The 14,252-nt window shown below is 34.3% G+C and overlaps 1 non-coding gene across 1 annotated transcript; it reads right to left on the bottom strand.

Annotated features, from left to right (window-relative positions):
* Nucleotides 1-12,349: 12,349 nt before the first annotated feature.
* On the bottom strand, nt 12,350-12,456 carry LOC111755763 (U6 spliceosomal RNA). The gene has a single exon (XR_002790325.1). It is a non-coding gene; the product is annotated as a U6 spliceosomal RNA (small nuclear RNA).
* Between the last annotated feature and the right edge of the window lie 1,796 nt (nt 12,457-14,252).

Consider the following 14,252-nt stretch of genomic DNA (forward strand, 5'->3'; position numbering starts at 1 on the left):
ATTATAGTGTTACATGTTTTAAGATAATAGAAATAATCTTAAAAAATATACTAGTTATTAAAGTGCTATCTTGTTGTTAGGTTTTGCCTTACTAAGAAAATTAGCTGTCACCTAACCAATGGAAAATACAACAAATTTTCTTGGCAACAGTGTACAAGGAAATTTTGATCATGGGTCAGAGCTATGCTGAGAACACAACCTGCCAGGTGGAACTCACCTAGGGCCTGGCTCAGTTTTTCTGTAGAAGACGATCGGCCTGAGATCTTGGTTACGCAAGGCTTGATCCACACACTATTCCTATTGTCTTCAATATAGGCACAGAGAATAAATTGTAAAATACTCTTACTTTTAGAACCAAAGTGGTTTAACACACTTATTGGTTGGGCTAATGAATGAGTAAGTTATTTTTAAGAATTTTAAAGTTATGATTCCTCAACCATATGTTAAAGATATTAGGATAAAAGTTCAACCTTTTTCTGGAGCAGTTAAGTGAGCTAACGCTCTGTATTAGAAGTCAGGTATAATTTATAGTAAGCTTTTCACATTCCTTGTATTTGGGAATAAAATGTTTGACTTTGAATTAGACCAGGTCTCTTGAACACAGAACATAACTGATACTTAAGAATGCAGAGAATAGATTAATATCTTATAAATGAGAAGAATTTCTTGCAGTCAGACAGTACTAATTTAACTTCAGACAAAGTTAGGTAACTTAATATGTCAAAACATGGCAAAGGCAAAGATAATACTAAGCTAGCTACAGACAAAAAACTAACAACAAATGAAAGATAAAAATTTATATAGTAAAGGGAGAAAAGGAAATGAAATGAAAATACTATTGAAAGCAATGATGTGAACACCTATGATTGGGGATGAAATTTTAAAAAAATAAGTAAAGATACTTGAACAAAGAAAGGAATTATAATCACGGCTCATTGTCATTATCACCTTACTAACAAAGACTGCAAATACGTAGAAGAATACTTTTGCAGTGTGTATAGTGTATTGTTGCATTTGAGGTGTGTAAACTTTTTAAATCTTTACAAGTTTACGGTGTAGGCATTTTTATCAGTAGATAAATCAAGTCATAACAAGGCTAGATTCATATCTGGTATTTTCCCCTCAGAAACTACATCCAAAAATCTCAGTAAGGCCAGCATGTTCCACAACTCAGATGTATGCTAAATCCATTGCTTCTGTATCTTCTGGTGCTTTCCTAGTTTAAGGCTTGATGATCTCAAGGACAGAGCTGCAATAGATTTCTAATTGGACTCCCCCCCCCTATAATCTATTATCCACTTAGCAACAAAAGAAAGCTTGAAAGATAAATTAGATTTCATTTCTTTCTTGTTTGAGGCTTTCCATCCCTTCTCCTACTGTACTTAAATTTTACATCTAGCCATGGTTTATGTTTTACATGATCTGGCTCCAGACTACCTTATCAAATTCATTTTATTGCATTCTCTTTTTCTTTCTTTCTTCGTGGTACAAGATAACTAGTCTTTTTCCTTTGAGGAAATACACTTGCATGCCCCAGAGCATTAACTGTTTCTATAGATCTTTCTGATACGGTAGACTTCTGAAAATCAGATCTAGTATGGCAGCTGACATTATGCCTGGTTTTAGATTTATAGTAGTTCATATTTACCCACTATGATTTGTCTGGTATCTTCTAGGAACAAATAGTTTTATTGTTAGTTGTAATAATTAAAAGGAAAGGGAATGAAACCAGCAGTCCAGACTCCTTGGGTTTCTTTGATGTTGGTAGTAATCTCTTCCAATATTTTTAAAATGCAGCACTCCTCTGATCTGCTATCTTGGTTGGAACATTTGGGAATGAGTAATTTCTCAGGCTTTTATTTTTTTGTCTTATCACTAATGACTCTTATGTCATAAATCAGAGAGCTAATAAGAGAATTTTGCTACTTTCTTAAATATACTCAACCTGGTTGGGTGTGATGGTACATGCATGTGATCCCCACACCTGGGAGCCTGAGACAAGAGGATCACAGTGAGTTCAATGCCAGCCTGAACTACATAGCCCAATCCTGTCTCAGAAAACAAAACAAAACTAAACTAAATGAATAAACATGGTTAACAAAGTATCCATGTGTACTTTGAATTAATAAAACAATGAAGGGATTTGTTTCAGGATTACAATTTTCCAGGCTACCGTACACATTCACTGTAACTGAAAAACATGTTGACATACAAGGTGTCCTCGTCTGGTTGTTGGCTAATACTTTTTATCTAACTTTTCACTAAATATCTGGGTATTCTCTTTCTTCTGAGCACAATTACCTTAGCAAATGGCTCATTGAAGTTCATCTTAGGGGTTCAAGAGGTATGTCTACTGAATATATTTGTGGTGATGTTGCAGAGATAGACCTTGTGGAGTTTGACATTTCCTTGAATGAATAGTTCTGTAAGCTGATGAATCCATAAACTTCTAAGGAAATACAATTTTACAGTGCATCTGATGTCATACTTATTTTTTGTCATGTCACTTATTTTTATTTCACAATAAGTTAACACCACCCTAGTTGGTAATCTTTATATCTTGTCCTGAGACCATTATGTGCTATTAGTAATTGGCACAGATAGGCATACATATTGTCTGTTCTTTTGCTACCTGTTACAGTAATAACATCCACCTCGTGTATGATAGCCAAGCACTGTTATTCGGTAGTTACATTACAGAAGTTGGTTATCCTCGTTGATACCCAAGGATCAAATCTAATCTTGTCAGCTCTTACCTACAAAGAACAGACCCCTTTCCATCTGTGCACTGCTCATTCCCTAAAGAAGGAAGTGTTGTCTGAGTGACCTGAGCTATGTTGTCAGTTGGTGGACTTTCTGAACTCAGGATGAATTTGTTGTAACATTTTCAATTCTATGTAAATTTCAGTACTTTCTATAATACTACTATGTCAAAGCAGCATTAGCATATGTATATTTATTCACTTGGTGGCCACATATGCCCAAGCATCAATGTGGCCACAATGCCAAATCATCCTTTGCTAGAATTCCATAAAATCATCAGAAAATATGACCATTCCACCATCATTTCCCCCAGTCCCACATCCTGAAAATCCATGGATTTTTCCTAGTTTTTTAAAATATGTAGTTTTAAAAATATGTAATTTTCAATAGCTCAAAAAAGTAAAATTTTTAAGATGAATCTGGCAAAAAATGTGAAAGGTATGTACACACTGAATAATGTAAACATTATTAAAAACAACTAAAGAAGATCCAAATAGATACATCATGTTTATCAGTCAAGAAAAAAAAACAGACAAAATCCAAAGACTTTCTTTAAAACATTGATAGGTTGGTTTCAACAGAGCAAGTGAACCTTTAAAAAAGAAAAACGAATTTGAGGGGCTGTATATCTGCTGTTAAGATTTCTTGTATAGCTAGGGTAATTACTAGTGTTATAAAAGCTGAAATTGACAAATTGATGAATAGGACAAAACCAGAAAGTTCAGAATGAGACTCACAGAAATATAGACAATTTACTTCTTGTAAAGTTGATCAACTGGCAGGATTGTCTTTTTAACAAAATGTGCTCAAATAATTGGTTATATACAAGAATTAAATTTGGATTTATAATATACCATGTACAAAAATTATCACAAAATGGATTGTAGACTAAAATTTGTAACTTAAACCTACACAATTTCCAGATCATACAAAAAAAATCTTAGTAAATGTGAAATTAGCAAAAATTTCTTAGATATTGAATATACTGTTTTCTTGACTATATAAGTTTATAATTAAATTTTATCAAAATTAAAAACATATGGCCTCCAAAGGACACTGTTAGAAAATGAAACAGTGAGGGCTGGGGATTTAGCTCAGTGGTGTAAGCGCCTGCCTAGCAAGCTCAAGGTCCTGAGTTCGACCCCCAGTACTGCAAAAAAAAAAAAAAAAAAAAAAAAAAAATGGTAAGCCACACTCTAAAAAGAAATTTGTACCTTGTTTTAGACTTCTTCATGCTGCTATAATAGAATACTTGATACTGAATAGTTTATGGACAATGGAAAGTTAGTTGCCTCATAGTTCTGGAGATCAGGAAATCCAAGATTAAGGGATCCTGTCTTGCTACATCATAACATGCTAGAAAGCCTCACGTGGGAACAGAGAGCACACCGAAGAGGAAAAAGGAGAGGTCCATCCAAACTCAGCCTTTTGTCAGGAACCCGTTCCCATGATAACCGCTCCCACAATAGTGGCGTTAATGCTTACCTCATGATCTAAGCACTTCTTGAAGAGCCCAGTTTTCAACACTGAAGCATTGGGGATTAAATGGCCAATATATGAACTTTGGTGGGCACATTGCAACTTGGTCATCAATCAAGTGTTTAGGTTGCTGTTTCCCCCTTTTTTCACCATATTTTCACTAATACATTCATAGCTGGTGGTATTTTCACATAGGTATTAGACTCATCCTGCCTAGTTTCACAAAAAGAGCTGTAGTTTTCATTTTGACTGCATTAAATCTATAAATCAACTTGGGGAGAATTAATTTCCTTGCAATATTGAGTTTTTCAATTAATGATCATAATATATCTTTTACATGTCCAAGTCTAATTTAAGTTTTCTTCATAATGCTCTGTAACATCTACTATAGAAATATTGCATAGTTTTTGTTATATTAATGATTGAATATTTTCTCATTTCTGATAATATATTTTTACTGATGTATTTATTAGTGTGGTTAGTGTATTTCCAACTACTTGTCATTTATATATTGAAATTCTGTCCATATTTTAATATTGATTTTGTACCTAGCATTTGAGCTAATATAATTTATTAATTGTAATGACTTATTTGTAGGTTAAAATTGCTAAATAATTAGAAATTTATGAAAATAACACTGAAATGGAGACAGCTAAACTTATATACTGAAACCTATTTTTGAAGTATCTTTTTTTTTTTTTTTTTGTCTTTTTCATTTTTTTGTCGTGAAGTATCTTGATCAGAAAAAAGTGCACAAAATATATATCTTTTAGAAATCAATGACAGCAGTACTCTTGTGGAATAGTACTTTTATCTAGTTCTTAAAATTTAGTGGCTAATAAGATTCTCTACTAAAACAACAAAACAAAACAAAAGAAGAACAATGACAAAAAAATCTCGGTTATTCTTAGAGTGGAGTTAATATTTTATCTTGTTAGAGCACAAAGATTCTTTCCTAAATTCATAGATAATGTTAAGCAAGCACAAACACGGCTGTTTCTACTGCTTGATTTGTAACAGTTGGAGTTTCTAAGTAAATTAAAGCAAAATTCACAGTGAATTAGATAAATTCAATCTGTTAAACTTGAGTTTATCTTGGTTCTCAAAAGAAAATTTAAGTGGCAGGTTTCTAAAGAAGTTAATCTCTAAGTTTAAGGTGTCCTTATCAGTGATTAGCAAAAATACATAATGAAAAGCAGTTAGGCAAACAGCAGTGAAGCCTAGAGGCTTTGCACAATCAACAGCATTGATACTGCTTGTGTCAGCCAGAAGAAGATGAGTCAGTAGGAGCTTTCTAAACAAGCAGTAAAATCTACTTTAAAAATCAATAAACTTTTGAGGTCATATTTGACCTAGGACAAGTGTCTTTGCTCCTTAAACATCTATAATGAGTTACTTTAAGGCATTCTGGACTCTGATCACCCACACTAGCAGAGACGGTAAATGGTATATTACAGCTCTATCTCACGTTTCTTTCCTGCCTCGGTGGAATGCTTTTGACTCTTTAGTCCCTTTAGAAACTGCTCAGCTCCTCACCATATTGAAGGAAAAAAATCTTTCAGGGGCCTTTCTTGTCCACAGAATCTCCATCTCTATTTATGACTGACCAAAGTTGACTTTTATCACCTAATCTGAACTCAGCACAGAAAGACAGTGATGGTCAACTCTTTTATCTGCAGAGAAAATTAAGGGCACACTTTATACTACCTGATGTGGAAATGTAAAACTCACTTGGAGCCCTATGACAGAATGATTGCACTGTGAACATCTTTTGTAAATAAGCCTTCCTGTGAATACCAACCACTCAGGAACTTTATGACCAGCAAACTGATAGTCTTTAGTGATTTCACTGATTGTCTTAGAGAATAGGTAAAGAAAGTGAATCTAAGTCCTAAGGAGCAAATATGTGCTTAAAAAAAATCAAGAGGTTCCACATACCTGTCTATAAAATATAACATGGATAAAAGAGAATAAGAAATAAATTGCAAAGAAATTTATGCAGGTTTCCACTTTATTTTATTTTATTATTTTTTTTTTTACCAGTACCGGGGATCGAACTCACGACCACCTGCTTGCAAGGCAGGTGCTTATGCCGCTGAGCTAAATCCCCAAGGTTTCCACTTTAAAAAGCTAGTTTTATCTAGTAAATTTCATTGCCAACCAACACTAGTTGCATACTTGTATGCGTGCAATTTATCTTGCCCTATTCACTATTTTATTTTTATTAGTACACATATGTAGTGCATAATGTTTCCATTCCTTGTGTGGAATTAGTACACATATATAACATGTTTTAATTCCTGTTTTCACCCTGTTCCCCCCATATTTTGATTGCCTTCCCACTTGAGAACGCTTAGTTTCTTTGCTTCTTGTTATCTACCTTTCATTTTGTCATTTCTTTAAAATTTGGGCTTCTTATATAAGAGAAACTATGCATTATTTCAGTTCCTATGTCTGATTTATTACATTTAACATAATGGGCTCAAGGCCCACCTATTGTCCTACAAATGACTTTTTATCTTTCTTTATGGAAAAGTAGTACCCATTGTGTGCAAATACCATTCTCTTGATGGACATATAATGATTTTTAACCTTTCCAAAGAGAAAAAGGTTGGTGGTTTTTTTTTTTTAAATATGGGAATTTTATGGCCTTTATTTCTTTAAATATTCTTAGTTTCCTTTTCTGGTTCTCTTCTTTTTGATCTCTCTCTCTCTCTCTCTCTCTCTCTCTATATATATATATATATATATATATATATATGCTTCATCACGACACCCAGGTCCCTGCTTCTCTGTCCATTTCTCTTCCTTTTCTTTCTGCTCCATAATTACGTAATCTCAGCTGACCTATCTTCAGGGTTCGTTGCTGACTTCTTCTCGAGCTTACTCCTATCTGAAGTTGCGTTTGTGATATGTTAAACAATAATTCCAGTCTCCAAATGCCCTTGTCAAATCCCAGGACCTTTGAATACACTGTTTTATTTTACAAGGAAAGGGTAAATTACAATTTAAAAGGGAATTAAGGCTTATAACCAGCTTACCTTGAGAAAGAGAGTATACTAGATTATACATTAGACACACTGTAATCCCAAGCATGGATAAATGCGGAGAAAAAAAGGTGAGGGTCATCACATCATGAGAAAGACTGGAAGGCTTTGAAGATGGAACAGGCCTTTTAGTGAAGGAACACAGGCAATTTCCAATGGCTAAAAAGAGCAGGAAAATAGATTCTCCTTTAATACAGCCTGAAAGAAACACAACTCTACCAATACTTTGATTTTAGCCCACTGTAATCCATTTCATACTTCTATTCTCTAAAACTAAAACTAATACATTTATGTTGCAGTACTAATTTTGTGGTATTTATAATAACAGCTAGAAAAACTAATGCAGAGACCCTTTGTTAAGTCTTTCATTTCATAATGATCAGAGTAGATATTAATGAACTGAAACTAAAAATAATTAAAAGAATCAACTACTTGAAGAGCTGATTTTTGGATAGAGTAGAATTAATAGAAAAATTCTTACCCAAACTTACCAAAAGAAGAAAATTAAAAGAACCATATCAATGTATTTTGAAAGTAAACGTCAAAATCACCATGGGCACTGCCAGAAAACCATTAGCAACTACTGTAAAAATCCTACTATAACAAATTGGAGAATCTTGAAGAAATAGACCAATACCTAGATACAGATTAATTACCAAAACAGTCAAGAGAATAATCTAATAACAGGTAATGACATAAAATCAGTAAGAAAAATCTTGCAAATTAAGAAAAGTGCAGGACCCAGTGAATTTACTATTAAATTTTACAGGGTCAGAAGAAACTCTTTAATGAAATTCAAAGAGAAAGAGTACTTCTGAACATTATTATAATCTGGCATTACCCTGATTCTAAAATCAGCCAAAGACACAACTAAGACTACAGGCTAATCTCTTTAGTAACTACAAACACAAAAATTCTCAACAAGGTACCTGCAAACAGAATGCAGTAATTCATGGGAAAGATCATACAACATGACCGAGTAAGCGTCATCTGAAGGATAAAAGGATGAGTTAGCATACAAAATCAATAAATGTAATACACTGCATGAACAAAAGCCAGGAAAAATTGCATGATCATTTCTGTAGGTGCAGGAAAATATTTGACAATATCCAACACCTATTGTTGATAAAAACCCGGAAGAAAATATGATAAAAAGATATTATTTCAATCCTATAAGAGCCATTCATGACAAACTGATGGCCAACATCATGTTAAATTTGGAAAAACTGAAAGCTTGCTTTCTAAAATAAAGAACAAGAAAAATTTTGTCCATTATCATCACTCTTGTTTAATATAGTACTCAAATTTCAGCCAAAGCAATCAGGCAAGAGAAGGAAATAAGAGGGCTACATATGGGAAAGGAATGATAGGATCTTTTTGTTATTTTTGTTTGTTTGTTTGTTTGTTTGTTTGTTTTGAAGACAAGTTCTCACTGTGTAACCCAGGCTGGCCTCAATCTCTCAGTGATTCACCTGCCTCCTGAATATTGAGATTACAGCTGTGTCCCGTCACATCCAGCTTCAGATGAGATGATCTTTTATGTAGAAGGCCTCCAAAATTCCACCAAATTAATTCCTAGAGTTAATGGCTAAATTCAGCAATACAGTAGCATGTACAATATCAGCACACAAAAATTCACGGAGTACTTGTGCATCAAGAAAAAAATCAGGAAAGCGATACCATTCCTGATAGTATGAAGAAATATTATATATTTAGGAATTAACCTAACCAAAGGAATGAAAGATTTCTGTTGACACACTGTGTCAACTTGAGAAGTCTAGAAGCTTAATTAAGTGACTCAGCAGCTGTATGTTCTGGGGTATTGAGGAGAAACCATAATTGTTTTAGGATATTGTTCATTGTGTCAATTTGAGAAGGTCAGAAGTTGAACTAAGTGATTCAGCGGGAGGCAGGGTTCTTACTTTGTAATCCGCAGCAGCCTGTGCAAGAGGAGGGCATGCAGATGGTTGAGTGCTACACAAATAGAAAGTAGTTGGCGTACAATAAAAGGCAACTGAGGAGGGACTGCTGGTTCTCTGCAGGAGCTCCAGTCTTTGCCTTCAGCTTGGACATTGTCTCCTGGTTTCTGGCTCAGAATGTTCAGCTCCAACCTGGGACTCTTCAGCCTTCATCGTACTGCCTTTCAGCATGAATTCTTCAGCATCCCGTTACAGACCCATTGGCCTCCTGTTAGGTATTTGTAGGGCACCCTCTGCAGGCTCCCTCATCTGACTTTGAGTCTCACCACTGTAAGCCAATCTTGCAATTTCTTATACCTTCGTATATCTTATGTTATATCCATTTCTCTAGTAAACCCTAATACAATGTCGATAACAAAAACTATAGTATTCTGAAAAAGGAGGCTGAAAAGGACACCAGAATACAGAAGATATCGCCTGTTCCTGGATCGCAAGAACCAATATTGTTAAAATGACCAAAACTTATCTGCAGGTTTAATGTAATACCAATGAAAATACCAACCACATTTTTGCAGAACTGGAGAAAACAATTGTAAAATTATCATGGAACCAATAGAGACCTAGAGTAAAAGGAGACCTGGATAAAAAGAACAGAACAAGAGACATCAACATCCTAGACTTCAAGTTATATTACAAGCTGCAGTAATAAAGGTGGCATTGGCACAAAACAGACATGTGGATCAATGGAACAGAGCAGAGGATGCAGAAGCAATCCCATACATTCCTCTATTGGATCTTTGATAAGGGAGTCAAAAATATACACACTGAAGGAAAAGCAGCCTCTTTAACAAAAGGTGCTGTAGAAACTTGCTACATGCTGTGCAAAACACTGAATCTGGACCCATATCTTTTACCACGTACTGAACTAAAATAAAAATGGATCAAAGACCTAGATGATAAAAAAGAAACACTTGATTTGCTGAAAGATGGAATACGTACAACACTTGAAGACACGGGTGTAGGGACTTTCTGAACAGAATCTCAATTCAGGAATCAACAAATGGAATCATATCAAATTAAAAACTTCTCTACAGCAAAGGAAGCCATCAACAGAGTCAAGAGATGGCACATAGAATATTTTGTCAGCTATTCCTCTGATAAAGGACTAATATCCAGAATATATAAAGAACACAAATTTATTAGATCCCCCAAAATAAAAGACCCAATAAAAATGGGCAAATGAAATGAATAGATACTTTTTAGAAGAAAAAGTAGAAATTGTCAATAAATACATGAAAAAATGTTCACCACTTCTGATCACTAAATAAATGTAAAAGAAAACAACATTCAGATTGCACGTTACTCCTGAAAGAATGGATATTATCAAGAAATCAAGTAATAACAAATCCTGGCCAGACTGCAGGGAAAAAAGAATATTTCTTTTTGGGAAATGTAAACTAGCACAAACATTATAGAGCTTAGTATGGAGATTCCTGGAAACAATAGAAATAAAATAGAAATTCCATTTGACGAGATATTCCTTCTCTAGGTACCTTCCTGTCATAGTTCATGCCTGTGTCCCCCAGGCCTCATGAGTTTGCATTGTGCATCTGTGATTGGTTCATTGTGTAGTGCTTGGATTGATGATGTCAGTGCTCCACCCACAAAGGGGTGGAGCCAGGATGTGATGTAATGGCAGGAAGAAGGCATGTCTTGCTCTTTGCTGGTTCCTGTTTGCAGCTGCCATGAAAGGCTGCCCCGTCATGCCCTTGGAGCCAACTGAGTGTGGACTGAAACCTCCAAAAACTGTAAGAAATAAACCTTTCCTTTCCCAGCTTGGGCTTCAGGTATTTTTCCTCAGCAATGAGTAAAAAATAACTAATACACTTCCTAAAAGAACTAACGACATTATATTACTGTGATGCATACATAACAATGTTTATAGCAGCCTAATTCTTAGTAACTAAATTGTGAAAGAGGCCTATATGCCTATTGATTGATGAATGTATTAAAAAGTGTAGTATTTATTCACAATAGAGTACTACTTTGCTCTAAAGGAGAATAAACGAGTCATTTGTAAGAAAATGAATGCACCTCAAATTCATAATAGTAAGTGACGTACTTCAGACATACTAACTTAAATATCATATGATTTATTTTATAGGAGAAACACAAATTACTGTAAAAATAAATCAAAGAGTAAAAGATGCACAGTAGGAACGAGGAGATTGCTCTTTGGTAAATAGGAAGGAAACTAAGAGATACTGTATATGGAGAGAAAGGAAAATGCAAAAATATGGATCGATTACCCACAAGGAATGTACTCATTATGTACCACAAACATGTACCTATAAAAAGATTGTTAATTATAGTCAAAGAATTTTATGTGAAAATTAATCATAGTTCAAAAGCTGTTAATAGATGTAAATGACATAGCAATAGAAGTTTTGTGTATAATTTAAAAAGCTTTGCTTTCCAAGTAATAAATGTAACCACCTCCTCTTTTAGGATGAGTAATGTATGTTTTCTCTTATTACTTTTAACTTTCCAACATTTCCATGATGCTAAACATAGAGATTTTGTTATGGTGGTTATTATCCATATTTAGCAAACCTATATGCTGGAATTTATCCCAGAGAAATACATATATCTTTAAGAGCTTGCCACAAGGATTTATAGTGTAGAAAAATCGGTAACAAGTTGAATTTTTATACATATAGCCAGGCAACTTATGAGTCTCTCCAATGGAATATTTTGCAGTTATGGAAAGACTTACTGTGACACTGGGGACCAGAGCAAACATTCATGACATCATTACCCTTAAAAGAGAAGAAAAATGGTGCCTATGAAACCTGATGCTAATTATGATTAAAAATCAAACTTAAAAATCATTATTCCTCTGCCTGGCAAACGCAAGGTCCTGAGTTCAAATCTCATAACCAAAAAAATCATTACTCTGCGTGTGGATATGTTTGTAAGTATTTGCAAAATTGCCCTGGAATGAACACAAAAATTAACTTTATTGATTATTTTTGGTGATAATTGTAGACTTGAGGCCAGGTCTGTGTTCAGATGGGGAGGGAGAGTTTATGGTAGAGTAGATTGTTTTAGACTGCTATATTTCATTTGTTTAAGACTTTAAAAAATATGGAACACTTTATGAATTTGCATATTATCCTTGTGTAGTGACCATGTTAATATTCTCTGTATCATTCCAATTTTAGTGTTTATGCTGCTGAAGCAAGCATTATTTGAGATTTTAAAAAGTTACTTTAAGTATACCTACTATAAATTAACATTGTAATAGCTCAAATAAAATTTTATTTGTGAGCATCTAAAGTTATGATCAGATATACAGCAACGTCAATTAGTTGTTAATTATTTATGGGCCAAGAGAGATAATTATACATTTAATTTTCTTATATGAATGTCTCTGCTTTTCCACATGTTTGGGAATAGGAAAAAAATTAAAACTGACACAGTATGTATGAATGAGGAGTAAAGAATCTCCATATATTATTTTAAAATATTAGTTTATAGTTGAGAAAAAAATTCTAATTTTGACTAAAAAAAAATCAAATAGTAGTTTCTCTTCCACCTGATGGAGCATGTATAGTATTTGGGAAAGTTAATTTATATGAACTTGACACTTAATAAACAAAAATTATTTTATTAATAATTTAATAGGCTAAATGTCTTCTTCCTTTTTTAATGGTACTTCTATACATTATGACAGAGAACAAATCATGCACATATTAAAATCCAACCATAGGCCTGGAAAATAATCTATACTTTAATTGAATGTACGTGGTTAAATCCCATAAGATGAACAGAAGTTTACTCTATTTCTATCATAAGTCCCTCAGCCCTTTGAAGTTGGAGACTGAAATGTATTTTATATACACATGACAGATGTGACCCGAGAAACTCCACTAAATTTTTGTATATTTCTGAATTCATTCCCCTACTCCCCAGAGCGATTTCTTACAGGTTTGTATTTTGTTTTTTCTTTTGAGAAGCTGATGTTCTGCATACAAAAAAGAGAAATCACTGTAATCACAGAACTGGCATCAAAGAATTTCTAAAGATGGCTTGAAATAAAGCAATCTAATTACAAAGCTTGTTCCCTAATCCCTCCTGATGTGCTCCGGTCATTACATAGACCACAGACCTACCGAAAAAAGATGACAGAACCATTTTCTTTGCCCCAGAAGAGCCTTGAGTTGATTTAAATGTTTGGATGTGCTAGTATTACTCACCTTCCCTACCTGTACCTCAATCCCCGATGAACTGGTGTGAACTAACACTGGCTCCCTTCCTGAGACTGCAAAAAGGAACAACCCAACCTGACCGAATAACGCATTGCAAATGTCAAAATACATTTCAGCTCAGAATGATATTTCTTTCTCAGAAATCTAATGAGAAAACTGTTCAAAAGACAGAGTTCGGGTTTTCTGGTTCCGCATTTAATTAACTCAATCTGACTTTTATTATGCTTCGTATTATGTGTTTCCCTGTTCAGTAAACAAACAGGAGAAAATTAAACCAGGGTAACTGCCAAGCAGCAGTAAATTTAATTGAAAAATAATGAATTGCCATGAGGTACCATAGGGTTTTGCTCAGATAAACTCATTTTTCCTGGAAAGTTTCCACTTGCATTTGTCACAACTTGATGTATAAAAGAAATGAAAGAACTAAAATACAGTTATTGCTGTAGATGTGGAAGAGTGGAATGGCCTTGGTCAGTAATTCACAGGCTGATTTCTAGGACTTTCAACAGGTCGAAGGAGTGTGCTCCGGAGGCACAGAGCTGGCTGATTCCGCCCTCCAGGTCAGCAGCAACTGAGCCCTGTTGACTTAGGCAAGGGGCAACTCATCGTGGAAGAAAGAAGGACCCTGCAAATAAAGAGAACATGATTTAGGGGGAAAGGAACCTCCAAACCAAAAAGGGATACTCCTAAATAACTCCATGTGGTGTGCCTAGTAACTGTTCAAATTTGATATGAAGCAAAGGTATTTCTAAACACTTGGGGATTTGTTTTCT

This window comes from Cavia porcellus, unplaced genomic scaffold (assembly GCF_034190915.1).
Source record: "Cavia porcellus strain 051 isolate PalLab524CR breed Dunkin Hartley unplaced genomic scaffold, mCavPor4.1 scaffold_32, whole genome shotgun sequence".
NCBI classification, from domain to species: Eukaryota; Metazoa; Chordata; class Mammalia; order Rodentia; family Caviidae; genus Cavia; species Cavia porcellus.